Below are 20,490 nucleotides of genomic sequence, written 5' to 3'. Positions count from 1 at the left end.
GATCAGGTGCCAGCCTGATTGTGTTCCAGCAAGAGCCCCTTCTGGGTTCCCTAACCCTAACCACTGTGCCCAAACAGTGTGCTAAGAAAGTAGGATATCTCTTACAAACACATTGACTTCAGGACCTGTACGATGGCTCGGCAAGCTAAATCTTCACATTGTTGGGATCTCATGTAAGTGCCAGTTTGTGTCCCAGCTGCTCCAGTTCCCATCCTGTTACCTGTTGGTGGCCCAGGAAAGCAGTCGAGGATGGTTCTAAGCCTTGAGACCTCGCAACCACACAGGAGGCCTGGAAGAAGCTCCTGGCTCCTGACTTTGAATTGGCTTAACTTAGGCTATTGCGGCCACATGGGGAGTGAACCAGCAGATGGAAGATCTTTCTGTTTCTCCTTCTCTGTAAATCTTTCAAATAAAATACGTAAATAATTAAAACACACACACACTTAGCTCACTTACGAGGGCTCCACACTCAAACACGTCATCTCACAAAGGCCCTACTTCCCTACACCATCGCTCAGGGTGGTAGGGTCTCAACAGGTGAATAGGCATGTGGTAGTGATGGGAATGACACAAGCATTCCGCTCCTAGCAGATGCTTGCCAAGGGGCACCAAGTATCTGTCTTTGTTTCAGACAACATCAGTTGCTGCAACATCAAATAATGTGGCTCCATCAACCTCCTGAGCTATAACAACCAGAGGACCAGAGAGTGGCATGTGCATTTGCCTCCCTTCCGTGGAGCTGGCCCACCTGTACCCTCAGCTGTGTTCTTCATTCAGGTGAAGAGAGATGCACAGGACCCCAGGTAGCACAACAGGGAGATCCTAGTGCAGGCAGAATCAACTGCAGGAGACAGGAATCCACCACTGGGCTTGAGTTTCTGCTTCCAGACTCAACACGAACCTCGCTGTTCTCCAGCACCACACTTCTGTGCTCTGGTGTGTTCCACACTGATTCTTGAATCAAGGTTACAGAAGCTAGAATGCACATCACAACTGGCCCCTGAGTTCTCTACAACCTAACAGGGGCTTGGTGCATGGCAGGTGCCAAAAAAAAAAAAAAATACTGCTTGGGCTGCAACAGAATACATTTGAATTTTAACCCAAGAAAGAAATATGATGCTAGAAAGGTCAACTAGAAAGTGAGGTAGGTATATACTAATAGGATTCTGAGCGAGGAGACAGGGAGTGTTACAAAGGCTTTGGAGTTAACATGTGTATTGGTCAGGGCTCTGTTGTGTTTTGTGGGTTCTCTTACTATATGTATGTGTATGGCTGGGCATGATACATCTTATGTGCTCCAGTATCTGCAGATAGGAATAACATATGTTAAGACATCTGATTACTAAATAGTTTTGTACATGTGATCAGCATGCAGAAGCTCCCTGTAAAATGGTAGCTTTCCCTAGCCTAAGGAAAGTTGTAAGAAAATGAAATTTGACAATTCAGTCAGAAATTGTTTGATAATAAGTCTCAAGAACCAGTTCCAGGAAATGTGCTCCCACAATCACAAATGACCAAATCCAGGTGTAACACGGGGACAGAGACTAGAAGAGTACAAAGCATTGTAGGGTTATCAGTAGGGCCAAGGAAACAGTCTAGAGGCAAAGAAGAAGCATACCATAGCTGGCAGAACAGAACAGCACTGTGAGCACTTGGCAAGGTAGAGGGGGTGTGGGGCAGAACACAGTGAGGCTACTTAGAGGCAGGTGGGGGAGAGCCAAAGGAATGGGAGAATGGGGTGTTCTCACCCAGCTAGAAAGTGAAGAGCAGACCATAGTGGGTAGTATCATACTAAGAAAGACAGCATCTATCACAGGACCCTCCACCAGCTCTGACTGCAAAGACCAGAGGAAGCCTGTTTACGAAAACCTAAAGTGAGGGAAGAAATTTGGATTGCAAAGATGAGCAAACATAGGGCCCATTGCCCAAAGGGAACCAGAATAGGATCTGGCTCAAATCATCCTAACTCGTGTCCCTGTCCATTCCCTTCTTCCTCCTTCCAGTAGGATAGTCAGACCCATAGGTCTGGGCTGCCCTCAGCAGCAGCAGGAATAGTGAGGTTGTAGCTGCCCACCCTGAGCTACGGCCCTTCCTGTCCAACTCTCTGCTCTAAACCTCTACAAGCTCCCACTAACAGCTAAGCAATCAACACCTGCCACATCCCAACCACAGCCTTGGATTTCAGCTACACCAAGCTCTTGCCATGATTGTCACTCTCCGTGAACGGCACTGCCATCAAACCCAGATGTCCAATCAGAGTCCCAGCAGGCAGCCCCTGCTCCTCTTGGTCTTTCACCTTCAGGACAGCTTCCAGAAAATCTCCAGCAAAGATCTGACTTCCCTTCTCTTCTACCCACAGCATTCACTTCCCAACCCCACATCCCTTTGTACCTGAATCTCATCACTCCAATGACCTCTTTGTTGTTGTTAAATTTTTATTTTGAATTTTTGAATTTTATGGTACAATTTCATAGAGACTGGAATTTCCCTTCTTCAAAATACCACCCTCTAATTTCCTCCATATTGCTGCAATAGTATAGTCCCTTCATAGGGAGTAATGATTCCATTAGTCTGTTATTTAAGTGTGCCCCAACATTGCTGCTACAGACAGTGTCAGACAGTCCAGCCACCCATTGTCTACACAGTTCCAACAGTCTAATTGGGAGTCCATCTTTGATTTGGAAGCAGGGATGCATATTGCATTGTACTCCCACGTCTGGATATAATAGTCTCTGCTACTCCATCACTATATATTCCCTTGAATGAGAAGCCACAAAATAAGGTCAACAATTGGTATGAACTAGAACAACAACAACAAAATTACAGCACTAGAGTCAAAAAAATGCACCACTGAATAACCAATGCATGGATGACAAGAAGAAAACACGAACACCTCTTGGGTAAAACAATGCCACTGTGCAATCATGAGTCAGCAATGAATTCGACAAAAGTAATTGGGAGAAATGAAAATGAAATAAAAACCATCAAAACACATGGGATGCACCCAAATAAACAGTATGGGGTGGGTTACTGAACTTAATTGGTGGTTTGCATGATGGTTTCCTTATATTAGAGAGAACATATGTATTTATTCGTTTGGGATTGACTTATTGCACTGAGCATAATGGTCTCTAGTTGGGGCCACCTAGTTGCAAATGGTTTAATTTCATTCTTTTTGATGGCTGAATAATATTCCTTGGAGTAGATGTACCACAGTTTCTTCAACCACTCCTCTTTGGGTGGGCATCTGGATTGTTTCCATGTCTTTGCTATTGTAGATTGTGCTGCTATAAATAAAGGATTACAGATCTTCTCATATGCAGTTATCATTTCTTCTGGATATATTCTAGCAGCCAGATAGCAATGACCACCTATAGTGCCCCCCAACAACTCTATTCTCAGCTCTGCAGCCAAAAGGGTCACCCAAGGTACCATGAGACATGGTCATGAGCAGGTACCAGACCCCTCTAAAATGCCAGGTCTTTATCCGATTCACGGGGCTGCTCACATCTCTGCTCACAGGGCCAGGTGAAAGCGAATGAGAAAATCCCTATGAAAGGAAGGCTCAGCCCACACTGCAGCTGAATAAACTGGGCTGAGTGAATTCAGCTCTGGAGAGCTGAGTAACGTAGTCAGGATTGCAGAGCTCTAAGCAGCAGATCCACGTCCCTAGATTCTGAGGCATTCTACCCCGCTTGGATCTCAGGTTGGAGTCCAGCCCTGAGCCACCCCAACCAGCCAGCATCATACAGAGCAGATAGGCAGCCCCGAGGATGGTTCAGGGACACTGATAAAAGCACATTATCCTTCAGCTCTGTTAACTGAAACCATATTCTGAGCACAACTAAAACTAGGTCAAAAGAATTATTTCTGGGATTAAAGGGGGGAAAAAAGCCCGCATGACTATCCTAGATGTGACTACAGTCATTTGTAGCAGAGGATCTCACATGAAGGGCTTGTTACCATTTGTTTCTTCCCCATCATGTCAAATTGATGTTCCTAACTGGAATGAACTGGTTCTGATAGGCAGGCTGTGAATCCCCCTGTAGGCTGCCGTCCACAGGCGTCATGGAGGGAGGATGGCAGGATTAGCTGCTGAGTCCCACAGGCACAGACAATCAGTTACCCACATTCAACAAAGCCAATGTGACTTCTGTCCCCATCCCTTCCTCCCTCCACTGTAGCACAGCCCTCCGGCCTCTGATCCCTTCCACACATCACCAAGACTTAAATTCTGTTCTCAACAGCACCAAGGATTCTAAGTCTTATCTCGTGTCACCTTACACTCCACTTCTATTTCCAAGACTGTGTCTCAAACCATCTCCTCTTGTTACAGAAAGGGACACCAACTCCCAGACAGCAAAACTGACTGCCCCATGTCCTACAGCCTATTAGTGGCAGACAAAGGCATCAGCTCGGGGTCACCAGCACTTGGGCTACTTATCTACCTATCCCAACCACAGAGGGGGAATCTCAAGACACCATGGATGTTCAAGTTGTGGGGTCACCATCTCAGAGGACCACAAATGTGATGGCTTGCAGACATGAATTCTGCCCCAATGCTGGAGGCCAGAAGGCTGACACAGAGGTGCAGGCAGTAGAATTGCCCTGGCAGGCTCAAGGAGAGGCTCCTCTTGTTTTTGGGTGAGTACTTACATCTTCTGGTGCTCCCCAGTCGTGTCTGCATCTTCCCTGTCTCTGCTTTCAATGAATTATCCTCTCTCCCTTGTCTTTCCAAGGACAATGATGCTACCATTAGATTTACAGCCCACCCAAATAAATCCAGGATGAACTCCTATCATAGTCCTTAACTTAGTTAATCCCCAGGGATGCTTTTCAGATTCTAAAGCCTGGGTCAAGAATATATATTTGGAAGATAGCAGGAGACATTAAATAACCCATGATAAGGTGTTTTTACTTTTTAGTAGTCAGAAACTGGTAGACGGCTATGGGTAAAGACCACCGAGGTCCAGGCTGTATCTGTACACACAGATCTCTTGGATCTGCAGCAAGGACCTGCTCACCACGGGGTACCAACAATTCTTTCCACCCAGGGAGGATCAGCTAGAGCAGGCCACTTGGCACAGCACCTAAAATGCCATTTGAAACACTGGCATTCAATGTCACAATGCTTGGGTTCAGACGCTAGCTCTGTTTCCAATTCCACCTTCTTGCTAACACACCTTGGAGGCAGCAGGTGATGGCTCAGATAGTTCAGTCTCTATCATACCTGAACGCAAGCTTTGGCCTGGCCCAGCCCATGCTGTAGCTGGAACTTGGTGAGTAAAGCATCACAAGGGAAATCTTCATCTCTGTGTGTCTCTGCCCTCACGTCTCTGCCTTTTGAATATTCTCTAGAATGTATACTATTTATTAGACACTGTACTAAATAGCTCTACACATTATCTTCCATCCTTACCACCACACTGTAAGCTAAGAAGTAGGCATTATTTACCAGCTGGAAAACTTTTGACAAGGACATTCTCCTTGTCCCAATTTCCTCATCTCAACAATGGCAGTAATAATATCTGCCTTGAGAAAACTTCACCAAGGTAAAGGAGAAAATGGGAAATTCACGGTAGAGTGGCACCCACAAGCAACAGTATTCATCACAGACATGCAACAATATCACCATATTCCTTTCTTCATTATCAAGGGTATTTTAAATAGACATAAACGCTGTATCCCATTTTATAACATCTGTGACCCCCAAAACTCCACAGGGTATAGGCAGTAGTTATACACTTGGAATATTTTATAAAATGCATGCAGAAAGTTTATTGCTTACAGGAGTCCCCAGGGAACTGCTTCAGTGAGGCAGAAGACCTCGCAGGATGAATATTAATCTAGTAAGGTATCTGTCGGCTCATTTGCATTCATGGTCATATTCTAATTATTAAACTGGGGCACAACTCCTGCCAGCTCAATGAATCTGTTTCCGCAGCCTCATCGTGTTCACTCCCATTGACTGGTTGCTTCATTCTCTGATTTTTAGACAACTACCTGAATTCATTTAGACTGTTTTGATTCTCCCAACCACCACAAAGCAACAATACAAAGAAAACCTGAAAAGGAAATGAATTCTCCCATTAAGCAATACCCAGGTGCAATGGAGCAGAAACAATGACACGGCTCAAAGAGAATGACTGGCAGGGCTTGAAAGCAAGAACTATCAGATCAAGGTTTGATTTTCACCAAAGTTTTGGCAGGGCCCATGACGGGGGATGGGAAGGGGAACAAGATTGGGAGTTCTGTGGTCCAGCCCCACGATTAAATTTCATCCCTGCTGTCCCAGAGGCAGAGTGAGGTCTAGCTCCAAGATTCAAAATTATTCTTTACCTGGGCACATGAGGGATTCTACAAAGGCCTTGAGGGGCCTAACCACAAGTCCCATTTCTTTCCTGCTCCCATAGGCCCCTTAGACAAATAACCCTACTTGCCAAGGGGGTCAGCCATAATTCTTGTTAGTCCCTGATATGAGGTTTCAGATCCCTACCATATCACAGTTACCAGTGCAAGTCCACCAACAGCCTGTCCCCACAGCTCCCTGACCTTCACTCTGACCCTGTGCTTAGTCCTCTTGTGTACCTGCATAAAAGCACCCACAAGTGTTTTACCAGCCCAAAACACACACACAAAAATAACATAACATAACAACCACTGAGAGTGGACCATACAATGCTCCCACTCCCTCATTTCACCATAAGCAACTCTGGAGTTCCTGGGAAGGAACAGCCTAGAATCCCAGGATCTCTCATGTTTCAGGTGTCATGAAGCAGTGGAAAGGGCACAGATGTCTGCACAAGGAAGAAGATGGAAACAATCAAGGCAGTGTGGTACTAGGCCATGCAAGAAGGGCAAAGAGAATTCAGCCCACACACCACAGGGCAGGATTCCCCTGAGCTCCGCAGCAGCAGGCTAGGGTCGATTAGCCATGCCTACCATTGGGCAGTAATGCAGAGGCTGATGGACTCTAGAACAGCAGGGAGAGCACCTCAGCCTTGCCCACAAAGCCGGGCATTTTTTGCATAAGTCTTTGTTAAACCAAAGAGCTGCACTCAAGCACTTCAGAGACTCCACCTTCCTCTCTGTCCTGTCGCTTCAACCCAATCACAATGTGGACAGGTACTAGAACGGGCCCACAGCTGGTGACAAAAGAAAAACACCCTGATCACACTATAGGCTAATGTTAATTTGTGTCTTTAAGTTCTGCCTTGTCTGGCTACCAAGGAAGCCACAAAAGCAAGGGATTTGGCACATACTTTATCTGGTCTCTGTTGCAGCAATCTGACGGGTACAATAGCACATTGCCCCCCGCCCCCCACCACCAGGTCTGGCATCTGAACACAAAGTCAAAGACACCAGGAGCCATGCTGGGCTCTCTGTGCACCCTCCAGCAACCCTGGCGGGTGGGGGGCTCTCTGTGCACCCTCCGGCACCCCTGGTGGGAGGGCAGATCCTAACCCCCATCATAGGCAGGAAGAAGACAGGAGTGAGTTCACACACACAATTCCCAAGAACAGCCAAACAGTAGCTGAGCACCGGGACAGATATGACCCACACTGGTCTCTCACCCAGGAGGCCCAGATCTTTTTTTTTTTTTTTTTCAATAAAAGGCCCTTAATCACCTTGCAAATGATATTAAAATCTCCCCTGGGCCAATTGCAGCAATGCTTCCCAGCAACAATCTACAGTGATCCAGTTGAGTTCTTGGTGTGCCCAGGGCTAGGATGTTCCCTGAGCTGCTGTGGCTCCCACCGAGTTGCTATCAGCCGGATTCCAAGCTGCTGCCCCCATGTCTACCTTGCAGCTCCATCAATTCAACTGCACTTCCTGGTTTTTGTACTTCTCTTCTTGTAAAAAAAAATATATATATTTGTTTGAAAGGCAATGAGCTAGGTACATGACATACATGGGAGAGAGCTGTGGGGTGGGATCCACTCCAAAAATGCCATGACAGCTGGGTTGGGGCTGTGCCAAAGCCAGGAACCAGGAACTCATCCCAGGTCTCCCACTTGCGTGGCAAGGAGCCAAATTCCTGAGCCATGGCCACTGCCTGCCAGAGTGTGCATTAGCAAGGAGCCTCAGTCAGGGACAGGAGTCAGTCCAGTCAGTCAGATCTGGTCCTATGCCATCCCCTATACATCTTTGCTTCCTTAAGGTTACCAGAATTTCTATTCCTATCATTTATCTATCTTCTATATCTTACCACCTGTCTACCACATCTATCATCTACCCATCCATCTTTTCTCTTGCCCATTATTCCTATCATCCATCTGCCTATCCACTCGCCCACCCACCCATCTTTCCCTGTCCCTAAGAGTGTTTCTATTAGGAAGGCTGTCTTTTCACTCTTTTTGTCTTCAGGAAATTCCTTTCCACTTGGAATGGCTGCTGTGGCTAGTCAAAAATTCCTTGGAAACACATCATCTAAACTACTTTTACACAAGGAGACTTATTTCCAAAATATTATTACAATAATTAACAGTTTAAAATAGCAATCACAGCCTCTGGTCCCTGGAAAACAGCACACATGAATTAGTCAGCATTTTCTCCATGCCCAAGGGAAAGTTACACATGCATTACATAAACACACAGATTTCTATCATTCACTCAAAATTAACCTTTAAAATGCTAGCAGAATGCTCATTTCTTTTATTACAACCTAAATTATACTCCTTTTAAATCATATAAACTTGTATTTTATAAAAAAAAAAATTAGAATCTGTCTCCACTGGAAACACAATCTTAAAACATCTTCCCCATGAACACAGAACGACATTCACACAATTACATGAGCATATATTAAACACCCATTATTTTCTGGGTGCTGACATAGACACTACCACTTCCCCTAAAGGTAGGGAATGGAAATAGAGGCCATCACTGAGCAGGCCTACAACATGAGTTCTCAACTTAGTCCTTGATGCCACTGGCACTCAGATTCACACAGATGCTCTTCAGAGCATCCTATCAAGGTAACGTGTTCTCTGCAAACACACTGCCAGGCACACTTGAGGACCCAGAGGATGCTTGCCAGCCATGATTGAAACACGTGTGCCACTAATACCTCTGGGGTGCATGCCAAGGTGTCGGCCTACTCTACCTGGCCCACAACTGGCTCACATCAAAGGCCCCTTATGTGTGTACTAAATAAATATCCAGGTGAGGCAGGAAGTGGAAGCACCTGTGTCTTTAACAGGTGATGAAACAAAAGATAGAAAATAAAATCTCATGGCCACAGTCCCCCAGCTAATCAGGAGACTTGTTGAAAATAGAATAGTCATTTGTTGGGGCTGGCATGGTGGTTCAATGCGCTTATCTGCCTGCTAGTGACGACATCCCATATGGGTATCAGCTCTATTTCTGGCTGTTCCACTTTCAATCCAACTCCCTGCTTCTGACCTGGGAAAGCAGAAGAGGAAGTCCCAATGCCTCAGGACCCTGCACCTGTGTGGCTCTGGCCATTGGAGCCATTTGGGGAGTAAAACAGTGAATGGAAGCTCTCTCCTCACTGTAAATCTACTTTTTAAAATAAATCTTTAAAAATTAATTGGCACCTACTACAAGACATCCTCAATGTGCGCATTATAAGCATTGTTACATCCATTTCCTGAGGTTTGTCTTAGAATGCTGAAAGTTTCCCAATCATTCTGCCTAAAGAATTCTCATCAGCTTCTGGCACCAAGCATTTTCAGAACCAAATGCTCAATGCACTCGGTCATTCAACAGGCTCAATCCTTCACCACCTGCCAAGCCCTTTAACACTGGACAGAGTTGGAGACTTGCCCTGAAAAATTCTCATTCAGAAACTAGCTCAGCCAGAGAATCCTCATGCTTCATTTTTTTTAATATCTATTCGCTCATTCACTTCTCACTCATTTGAAAGGTAGAGAGACAGGGAGGGAAGCAGAGGGGAAAAAGGGGAAAAAAAATCTTCAGTTGATTGGTTCATCCTCCAAATGGCTGCAACAGCCAGGGCTCAGAAAGGCAGCAGTAAGGAGACAGGAACTCTGCCTGGATTTCTGTGTCAGTGGCAGGGGACCATGCCCACTGCTTTCCCATGCACATCAGCAGGGGGCTGGATTGGAAGCAGATGAACCTGAAGTCAAACCAGCTCTCTGACACAGGATGCCAAGATCACAAATGATGGCTTAACTCAGTATGCCACAACACCAGCCCCTCCTGATGCTTTCATGACTTATTTTTTCAAAAAAATCATGTCCAATCCAGGATTAATTAGTTTTCCATACAGATTTTTCTTCACAAGCATTACCTAAAATTAGTTTAGCTGAATAAAGCTACCCATTAGGTTCTCCAAAATGATTAAAAATAAACCTTCACTTCAGTCCCCACATCAAGCCAAATGAATCAATTTCTGCAGTAAAGAAATAACTCAAAGAGGGCATCAGAACATTTCAAAGTATTCCCCAATTCTAAGGAATGGATCCAGTACTGGCCACTGAAGCCAGTATTACTGCACATCCTCTCATCAAGGCAACATGGAGCCATCAATGAATTGGGGTTCCAAGGACCCAATGCCAGCCTTGAGTGTTCCAAACCAAGCTGCCATGGGATCCAGGCTTGGGCTTCTCTGGAGCAAAATTAAGGAGTGGAAAGAAAAGCTCCACTGGAAGTTTTCTAGCCACCCGACTATGCAAGCTTACAGCACTTCTATCCCGTTTACAAACCTCTGTTCCAGAAGATTAACATCTGCAGAGCAGCCTTCCACTGTCCCCCACCCCAGCTTCTCTCTGTGCATGCAGAGGTCAGTGGTTTCAGAGAAGTTTGTATTTAACTCAGGCATCTCACCACACACAGAGGGAAAAGATGTTTTCATTTAGATACACCGAAGCTGATACGGGAACACAACCATCTTTTATTATTCTGAGGCAGCTGTACCTACCGCTGCTGCCAGGCCCCTAGGATCTCCTCACACCTACCAACCTTGGGCTCACTCACCCCTTCCACCCTCCCCAAGCCTATGAATCCACTGAGCAACTAACCTCCTGGATGAGACCAGCCTTCCGGCCTTCACCCCTGATGGCATTGGGTTGCAAAACCTCCTAGCCTCAGACTGCCTCCAAATAGCATCAAATCCAGCATGACCCATTCTTTCTCAACCTTCAAATTCTGAATGCTATATATCAGGATAGGTCCAGCCTGCCAGGATCCATGCATTCTCTGTTTGCATCATAGTCTGTTCCTCCTTTTCCTTCACCATGGGTGCCTTTTCCAGGCACTGCTATTGCAGATGCCCCCAACCTGCCAATACACACACCAGAATCACACACTCACAGAATCCCAACCTGCCTGGAGGCAGCAAGGAGCAGTTACCCAGTCCCAGGACTCACTTTCTCCACAGTGCTGCTGCAAATGCCAATCTATACTTTGCCACTCAGAGTGGGAGTCACGCAGGTGTTTCCAGCCACTTCTGTCATCTTGGGAAACCTTCATCATCCTGCACATCCTAGGCTGGATCCCATGGAGAGCAGCCTGCTTCTTTGAACAAGTACCTCTGAGAGGCCCCAGGAAGATCAAGTCTGGCTTGCCTGTGGGAAGATCCTGCCTATGTGTGGACTGAATTTTGTCGTCCTTACTGGCTGGTTCAACAACCACAGACTGGAAGCACCCATCGATGGCCTATGTAGTAACTGCACATCTGAGCATCCAGGCCTTCTGGAAAACAATTTTAATCACACTGACCTCAAGAGGAATCACTGAGAATCCCAGATAAAATACAGCTTTTACTTCACTGAAACCAGACCCTGCAGTTTCCCACACACCCTCTATTGACCAGAAACAGTAATTCAAATGACCAAGGACACACACCATCATTCCATGTACAGCACCTGGGAGGAGGAGAACGCTCAGCAGGCCCTCAGAGCACGTTTACAGTGAGCTAGCACTGCATTCTTCAGGATCAGGGTGAGAATCTACAGCAACTCAGCCTGCAGTGGTAGAGACGTGGCCAGTTAAGACATCCAGAGCCACTGGCAGAAAATGAATCTGGCAAAACCTGAGATTTAACAAAACGAATCTATCAAAAATACTGGACACGCTATTTTCAAGTTCTCAGCTTAAAATCAAAGAATTTCTATTTAGACTATGAAAGCTGATTACATAGACCATGTTGAACAGAATGTGCAATGCACTATACGCTAACGTTATTCCAATGATGTCTTCACTGGCAACCTAACTTGGTTCTTCATAAGCTTGTTCCTCTACTTGTCTAACACCAAATGCAGAGTGATGCCTCTCATCTTGATCACCTGCCTTCGCTGCAACTTGTCATTCTGTTGATATGACTTAGAACTGCACCCATCTCACACCTTAGCCATCCTCCTGCATGCCAGACAATGCCCTTACTCAATTTCAATTACATAGTTAGGGACCTGTCTTCCCACTAGGCCAAAACCTCCATGAGGTCAGCATCTCCAATAACGAGCAAGGGGCTGGAATATGTAGACATCAGGGAACATGTGATGCTAAGACTCATTTGGCACCACTGGCAAAGCGTGCACACACGCGTGCACACACAGCATAACAATGCATGCCCTCCAGTTTGAAACTGGTCAAAATCCAAAGACCTCTAGAGTTGGATAAAGATTTAGGGTCCTGGTTATTGGCCCTTTCAAATACCCCAAGCAACTGGGTTCAAGAAATCTTGAGTTCCTTACATCTTCTTGTGAGATCTAGGTTGGTGATTCCCCAAAAGGCAGCCCCATTCATCAGGATCATCTGCCCCGACTAGCTACAATTCAAAAAGAAACTATTGAACCAGTAGCCATTCCGCTGGTGGAAAACAGCCTCCAGTGTGCAAGGTATGAGTTTTCCCCAACCTGGCAGAGCACAGGCCACAACTGGAAGCTTCTCCATCTCTCTGGAGCCTGCTTTCTTTCCAAGCCAGTCTATGGGTGTTGTCATTCACCTCAGACAAGTGCTTTCCTTTCTGAAAATCAAAGGGGAGAAATGAAGACCAACAGTAGGATGAGCACTGGATGTTGCCTCTGGACATCTGAGAACCTGACGGGCATTTGTGGGACTGTTGTGTCTTTTTTTAAAGAATACACTTTACAATTAAATGAACACTCCCACTGGATAAAGTTGCTAATTTGTAGTTGGACATTTCATCATTCTTACTCTGCTGTTTTTCTCTCTAGATTTTATCACTGTGTAACATACTACAGCATTTTGTTTACCACCTGCCCCTCCAACTACACCGTACCTTCCACAACCTCAGAGGTTATTCTCTTTTCACGGATATATTCCAAGCCCCTGCTGGCACACTAGATGTTGGATAAATATTTACTGAGTGAATGCACTAAATCACATCACCTCCCCAGCTTTCTAAGGCAGGTATTTTTACTCCCATTACACAAAGAAAAAATGGAGGCTTCAAGAAACTATTTTATTTGTTTGTTTTTGGAAATTGAACTTAAATGTGGCTTATTCTACCAAGATTTCAAAGTCAAACCAAAATAGTGTGAACATCCAGTGCAACAGTCAGGCCCAACAAGATACCGCTTGCAATACCCGCATTCTATCTCAGAGTGCCTGGCTTCCAGTCCCAGTCCTGATGCCAACCCCAGCTTCCTGCTAGTGTGCATCATGAGACACAGTATGTGATGGCTCAAGCCTTTTTGTTCCTGCCATCAACATGGGAGACCCGGGCTGAGCTCCTGGCTACAAGTTGGCCTAACCATGGCTGTTACAGGCATTTGAGAGAACATCAAATAGCTGATCAACCTCTCTCCATTACTACCCCCCCATCCCTTTCAAATAAACAATTTTCAGAAATTTTGTGACTGCAGGAGACTTCTAGAAGTCATCTCAAAGGTAAATGGGCTAAGAGAATGCTTGCAGGCTATAATTTGACATAGACAAGATAAACATGTGCATGGTCAGTACCAAACATCTGCTCTTGGCAGCAAGTGTTAGAAGGGATGAGGGGAAAGTGGACTAGTGGTCCATGGAATCAAGGGGAGGTTCCAGATAAGAGATAATACAGGAGCCTGCTGTCCAAGTAAATGGGCAGGAGTCAGTGTTAGGTGGGACCAATCAAAACATCTGAAAGATTTTCTGAGTCTGAGCATTTTAGGCCCTCCAGCTCAGTTCCCTGGACCTACAGTCTAGCATGGATGGGATCAATTTATTCTATAAATGTTTCCAGGGCACCTACCACATGCCAGGAGTACTGTTCCAGTGTTTAAAGAGATGAACCAGCAGGGGACAAGGTGGGTGTCACAGGCTAATAAAAAAAAAGGATCTGAGAAGTTCAAGGTCTCTAATCCAGGGCTTATACTATGATTACTTTTGTTTACTTGCTTCAAAATCTGTATTTTATTTTTTCTTCATGTGTAGCTGTATCCCCGTTTCAACACATAATAGACGCTCAAATATTCCTTGGAATAAAATTGCATAAACAAATGAAAGCATGAGCAGGTGGGGATGCTCCAAGCCACCTGGCAGCTGACTGATCCTCATTGGGCAGCCAGGGTAGGGATGGTTTTCTGAGAAGTGGCCCTTGCACATCCCTACCCTCTGAGCATGGCTGCCTGCAGCCTTGCTGGAGGAAACCCATGTACCCACGAACACTCATCACAGGGTTACCCTGCTCACTTGCTCAGCTGGGAAGTGCAGCTCAGCACTGGATGCAGGAGAAAAGAATGAGGCTCCAAGATGTACCGTCTCCTCCTGCCAGGAAAGCAGTTGGGTGTGCAAAGAAACCACATCAGCCTTGGCCTCCTTGCACCAAGATGGAACCTGCCTCTGCCATGTGCCCACTGCTCACAACTCAGAGCAGGTAACCTCTTAGTTTCCACTCTCTCCTCTGCAACACAGAAAGGAGGCTGTCCTGGTGAGACATTCACGGGGCAGGAATGTGCACATCACATGGTCAGGGCCTACCTAGGCCTGAAAGCAAAGTGACTGCAGGTTCATCAGGGACCACAAAGGACCTTGTGTTCAAGAGGATACCACCGCAACCAGGCTTCTCCCTAGCTGAGGCTGGCGTCTTACACCTGCCAGCTGCTCACACACCTTCAGTCCCAGCACTGCCACTGGAAAGCAGGTCTTAGGGGAATCCATTTTTCAGAGGAAATGGCTGGGAATCCCAGAGGGCAAGTCAGAACTGGGACATACCATAGCCAAGTTGGGTTGCAAAGATGCTGCTCCAGCCCCCCTTTCCCTGACTGCAACACCCAAAGAAGGAAACCAAATTTGTTTCTTATCTCAGGACCCAGTGTATGATGCCCACTATGGATTTCCACTAGGCACGAGTCACCTGTCCTCTGGGGATGTGATCATGGCAGCCACTTTATGCTGATTTCTGTGATACAATGAACAATCTGTTTTCCCCACTGAACTTTAACCTCCAGGAGTCCATAGATCCTTTGGGCTCAGGTCCATTGCTGGCATTGCTGTGCGTGACACACACACCTAGCCCACAGTGGGACTCTTTGGCAAGCAGGCATCACCAACTGAGCATATCTCTAATGCTGGTTTCCACAAAGACAAGCCAGGTTCTCCTGCATCCCTACCATCAGCAGGTCAGCAACTCTGTACTCTTAAATGGTGCTATGACGCCAGAGCTTTCTCTCTTCCAAAAGAACTACCTGGGGCAGGAAGTCCACTTCTACTGCGTTCAAAGCACATCACCCTCTTAGACATTAGCTTCCTACTTATTTAATTCATAACCAGGCAACCTGAAGCTTTAATAGGATTTTTTTAGAAGAGGAAAAAAACTAAGATATTTTTAACTGAGAACACACAGCCTCTTCTCTCCTCCCTGATGGACTCTTGAAAAATCTGTACTCATTCCCTCCCTCCCCCCTTTACCACTCTCTCTCCCTCCTTCCCCCTCACCCCTTCCTGCTCTCTGGGTCCAAGCAGCTGGGCCAGACATCCCCATTCCAGGCAGGTGATCCCAAAGCAAAGGACTGAAAATGTCCTATTAATACCTGATTCCAAGGAAATTAGAATTACAAATTAGAGTTATCACTAAGACCAGCTTGGGAAAAGCCTTTGGAAAACAAGGTAAGGAGTGAGGAGGGGTGGGGAAGACTGACATTTGACAGGCCTGCTTCATTGTCAAGTTCACTCAGAAATCCACCCCCACAGTGGGAATCCACCCACTCCCTCCCCAGCATGCCAATTACAGCCAGGGACCCTGGAGAATTCACTTGGCTCTGCTCACTGCTCAAGGCATGGCAGAACCAGGTAAGCAATCCCTTCTAGTCAAAGTAGAGAAGATTGCCTCTTTAATTGGGTATATTCTAGGGATAAAAATGATTTAATTGAAAAATAACACTAATGAGCAGCAAAGCAATTTGAAATGCTTGAATGTCAGGGTGGAGTGAATGGGCTCCATCCTTGAAGGTCATGTGGACCATTAATATGCCTAGAAACCTTACCCAGCCCCCACCTACACACAGCACACACTTCATTTAGGGGTCTGACTTTGAAAGCCATCAATTCATCTTCAAAGTACTGAGAAGTACTGAGAATTGTAAGTTTTGCTGCATTTTTTGCCTTGTTTTTGGAAACACAAGGCAGAAGGGGCAGGGTTCCTGGGAGCCCTGGGCTCAGATCCCATTCCCAATCCTGCTATGCCCCTGGTCGAGACACCCAGCTCCTGCACTCATTTCTCTACACGATTCTTGGTGTGACTATTTTTTCTGCTGAGTGCCACACACTAGTCTCAGCGCTTCACAAACACCAAGTCATTGAAGACTCACACCACACCAGTGAGATAAGCATGGTTTTGTGTAGGTCATAGGATTCCAACTCAGGTAGTCTGACTGCAGAACCCACCTCTGGCAGTAGTAGCAAGGAAATGATGCAATCACTCCACCCATCTCTACTTCCCTGTGTCAAGCGACAGCTGCAAGGACAGGGACAAGGTGCAGCATGGGTCAGTTGATGCATCTCACTTGCCTGTGTGCATTCCTGCCCACCTCACCCAGGCACCACCACTGAGCCCATCTTGTGCCCTACACGAGTCACACTGGGAATTATAAGCTGGTGTCCTGGTGTTAACACTGGGGGTCCTCTTCCTATAGGTGAGTCTGTTCACCGAAGATTAGAATCACTCATGTTATTCCAAATAGCCAGGCACTGACTCATAATAAAAAATGAGCAGGCTTCAGAGGCCCTGAACAAGGAACCTGTAGTCCAACAGCTTGGGTGCAAACCTTGGCAAATGTGTGTCTCATGTCCTCATCCATAAAAATACAAAAATGTAATAGTGAAACCCACTTCTCAGGGAGGCATAGTTGGAGCATGTTTAAAGGAACCAGGTGCTGCAGGATGCTACAGGGAACACAGCACTGGAGAAGTGTGAAGTGTGATTGTGGCACCCTTACAGCTAGTGACACAATGTGGCAGCCCTAATGACCACTCTGCAGGAGGTAGCTTTCAAAGGCCATGACATTTTGTGGCATCTCACTTGGACTAAATCAGATGTGGACCTGGAGCATGTCATTGAGCACCTGTAGACCTGCCTCACATCCGTTCACACAAGATGAGAAAAACAAACTTTCCATCTCACCATCACAACAGTCAAAACAGGTGTTTCAGGGTGAAATCACTTGCTTGGGAACTATATTCGGCACTGAATTTTAGACCGAGAGTAGAGGCCACGAGTTTCATGGTCTTTCCAACTACACGCACTGAGCCCCATCCATGTAATTTTCTGATTCTCACAGCTCTGTGACCATTTTACAAAGAGAAAATTCAGAATTAGAGAGGGTAAAGGTCCCACTGGTGCCATGGATAGTGGAGGAATAAATCTGAGCTCACGTCCCAAGTGAACCAAATCATGAATCATCATGCCTCATTCCTGATACTTGTAGTTTTGTGAGAGAGACCAAGAGGTAGCCTTTAAGAGGAAAAGTTGATCTCAAGGCCAAGTGGAGGAAAGGTATCCATTAGCAGATGCAAAGAGCAAGGGAGGCCTGGAAGAGGTCTCCCTGTGCTTGCTGAGACCTTCTCTGCTTCCCCCTGCCCAGCACTGGCTGGGCACAACTGTCCCCTTCCCCTGACTGAGCTAATGGTTGGCAGAGACACATAGTCCCTGCCCAGTGTAAGCATGTTTAAATGAAAGTAACCAAGTGAGCGAGATGAGTCAACAAGAACACATAGGAAAGTCATGGTAAGAATGACAAAATGGAGGGGCCAGCACATAGGCTAATCCTCCACCTGCTAGTGCTGGCATCCCATACGGGTGCTAGTTCATGTTCCAGCTACTGCTTATGCCCTGGAAAGTAGGGAACGATGCCCCAAATCCTTGGGCCCCAGCACTCACAGGAGACAGGGAAGAATTTCTTATTTCCCAACTTTAAATCAGCTCTGCCCATGTGACTATTTGTGGTGTGAACCAGAGAATTAAAAAGCTCTGTCTCTCCTCTCTGTAAAATATGCCTTTCAAATGAAAAGAAATAAATCTTCAAAATAATGAGAAACAGGTGCACTGATAAGAAACAAGCTGGCATGACATCTTCCACAGTACACAAATTAAATTCATGCTTCTAGGGTGGATGATGTAGTGCAACAGGTAAGCTGCCCTTTGGGATTCTTGCAACCGTGTGAAGAAGTGCCTGGTGGAGTCTTTGCTAATTTGTGTCTGGCCCAGAGTTCTGCTAACATGCAGGCAAGTGATGGCTCAAGTGCTGGGACCCCTACCATTCAAACAGGAAATCTGTGCATTCAACAGGGCCGGAAAGGGCCGGAAAGCAACACGGCAGGCTGGAGTTCCCCTCTCAGGGCAGGGCAAGCACCAGATGCCCTGCTGGTCCCTGTTCATTCCCAGAGGTCTGGAGTAGCTGCTGCAACACATTCAGTGCCATCGGTCCTCCAACCTCAACTCCCTGACAGGTCCACACTTCAATGCAACCAACAAGATTAGTGCCCAATTAATGACTAATTTAAGAAGTGTTGTGCGAAACAGCTTGGCCAATGGCATCATGTCACACATTAGCATCTCCACGGGCCCCCTGTCTGCAAGTGGACAGAGTGCAGGAATAGAAGCACGCAGCTTTGGAGATCCAGGCTCGACTCCCCTTGGCCAAAACCTTTCCCTGCTGGGATTCCGCTTCTTTATCCTTTAAGCCAGTGAAGCCAGAGGGCACCAGAACAATGGGCCATGTAAGCCAAAACTGTTGGCCTGGTCCAGTAAGGCAACCACTGGCAGCACCTGAAACCCAGTGAAACTAAACAACAGGTTATTTTTTAGGTTGATAATTTTGCACGGCCCCTGAAGGATGTTATAAATATCCAATTAGAAAAAAAAAAAGTTCACAACCACTTGGCATAAGTCTGAGATGAGATGTTAAATTGCAAGAGTCTCTTCCAGGTGCAAGATCCCACAACTCCAGAACAGCAGAAAAGCCACTCGAGGTCACCAGGATAGGGGAGCATCTCAACAGCAACTCCCAGCCAACGCATAATGACTGGCACTTTCCCAACTCACCGTTAACTCAATGCAATTGCAAGAGGATTTACTGCAACTCTGAAAGCCATTTTGTGAGGGAAGTGATGTATATCGAATATTGACGGTACAGGAGGACAAGTTTTCTATTTCCAACACCATAAATTATCCAGAAGTCAGGAGGACAAAAGTCTCAATGGCTTATTACACACAGGCTGCCTCCCAAACAAAGGCCAGGATTTATAGAGCACTGTTCAACACACAGAGAAGCTGACGTCAAACCAGGGAGACAGGGGGTGTGCGCATGTGTGTGCACACACACGTGGGGAAGTGTTCAGCCTCAGGATTCACAATAGACAAGTCAGGGAGGAATGTCTGATGCATCTCTCCAGCTTTTTGTTCAATTCCCCTCAACAAATATCCCTAGAATTTTATCATTATTGGAAAGGCAGATATATGAGAGGAGGAGAGACAGAGAAGAAGATCTTCCATCTACTTCACTCCGCAAGTGGCCTCAATGGCTGGAACGGCACCAATTCGAAGCCAGGAGCAAGGAGATTCTTCCGGGTTACCCACGTGGTTGCAGCATCCCAAGGCTTTGGGCCATCCTCGACTGCTTTCCCAGGAAACAAGCAGAGAGCTGGATGGGAAGCCGGGACACTGGGATTAGAACCACTGCCCATATGGGATTCCGGTGCATGCAAGGCAAGGACTTCAGCTACTAGGCTACTACACTAGGTCCTCCCTGGAACTTTGAGCAACCAGCACCTGCATATGGATGGTAAATATGAGTAAGTCCAAAGGGACCTGTGCCCAAACCTTTCCATTGTCACTTGAGTTCCTAAGACTCTTTCTGATGCCCGCATGGCCCATTCCAAATGGAAAATCCAAAAACATAAGACACAGGTGTTTCAAAGTTATCAGCAGGTGTTACATACAGGAAAACTGAACAACTAAGTATGTGAGGGCTGTGACTAACTCAAACGGAGTGCAGAGTGGGTGGTCAGGTCATCATAAGGGAACTGGGTAGAGACTGCCAGAAGTTCCCAGGAGATTGCCCT

At 46.3% G+C, this 20,490-nt stretch overlaps 1 protein-coding gene across 1 annotated transcript in view; it reads right to left on the bottom strand.

Annotated features, from left to right (window-relative positions):
• KCNQ3 (potassium voltage-gated channel subfamily Q member 3) overlaps window positions 1–20,490 on the bottom strand; it is a 271,638-nt gene that overhangs the window by 224,601 nt on the left and 26,547 nt on the right. The window lies entirely within an intron of this gene.

Source organism: Ochotona curzoniae, unplaced genomic scaffold (genome assembly GCF_017591425.1).
Source record: "Ochotona curzoniae isolate NIBS_2020 unplaced genomic scaffold, NIBS_Ocur_1.0 contig_3190, whole genome shotgun sequence".
Classification (NCBI taxonomy): domain Eukaryota; kingdom Metazoa; phylum Chordata; class Mammalia; order Lagomorpha; family Ochotonidae; genus Ochotona; species Ochotona curzoniae.
Note: the sequence above shows the minus strand (reverse complement) of the source record. Positions and strands in the feature narration are given on the sequence as shown.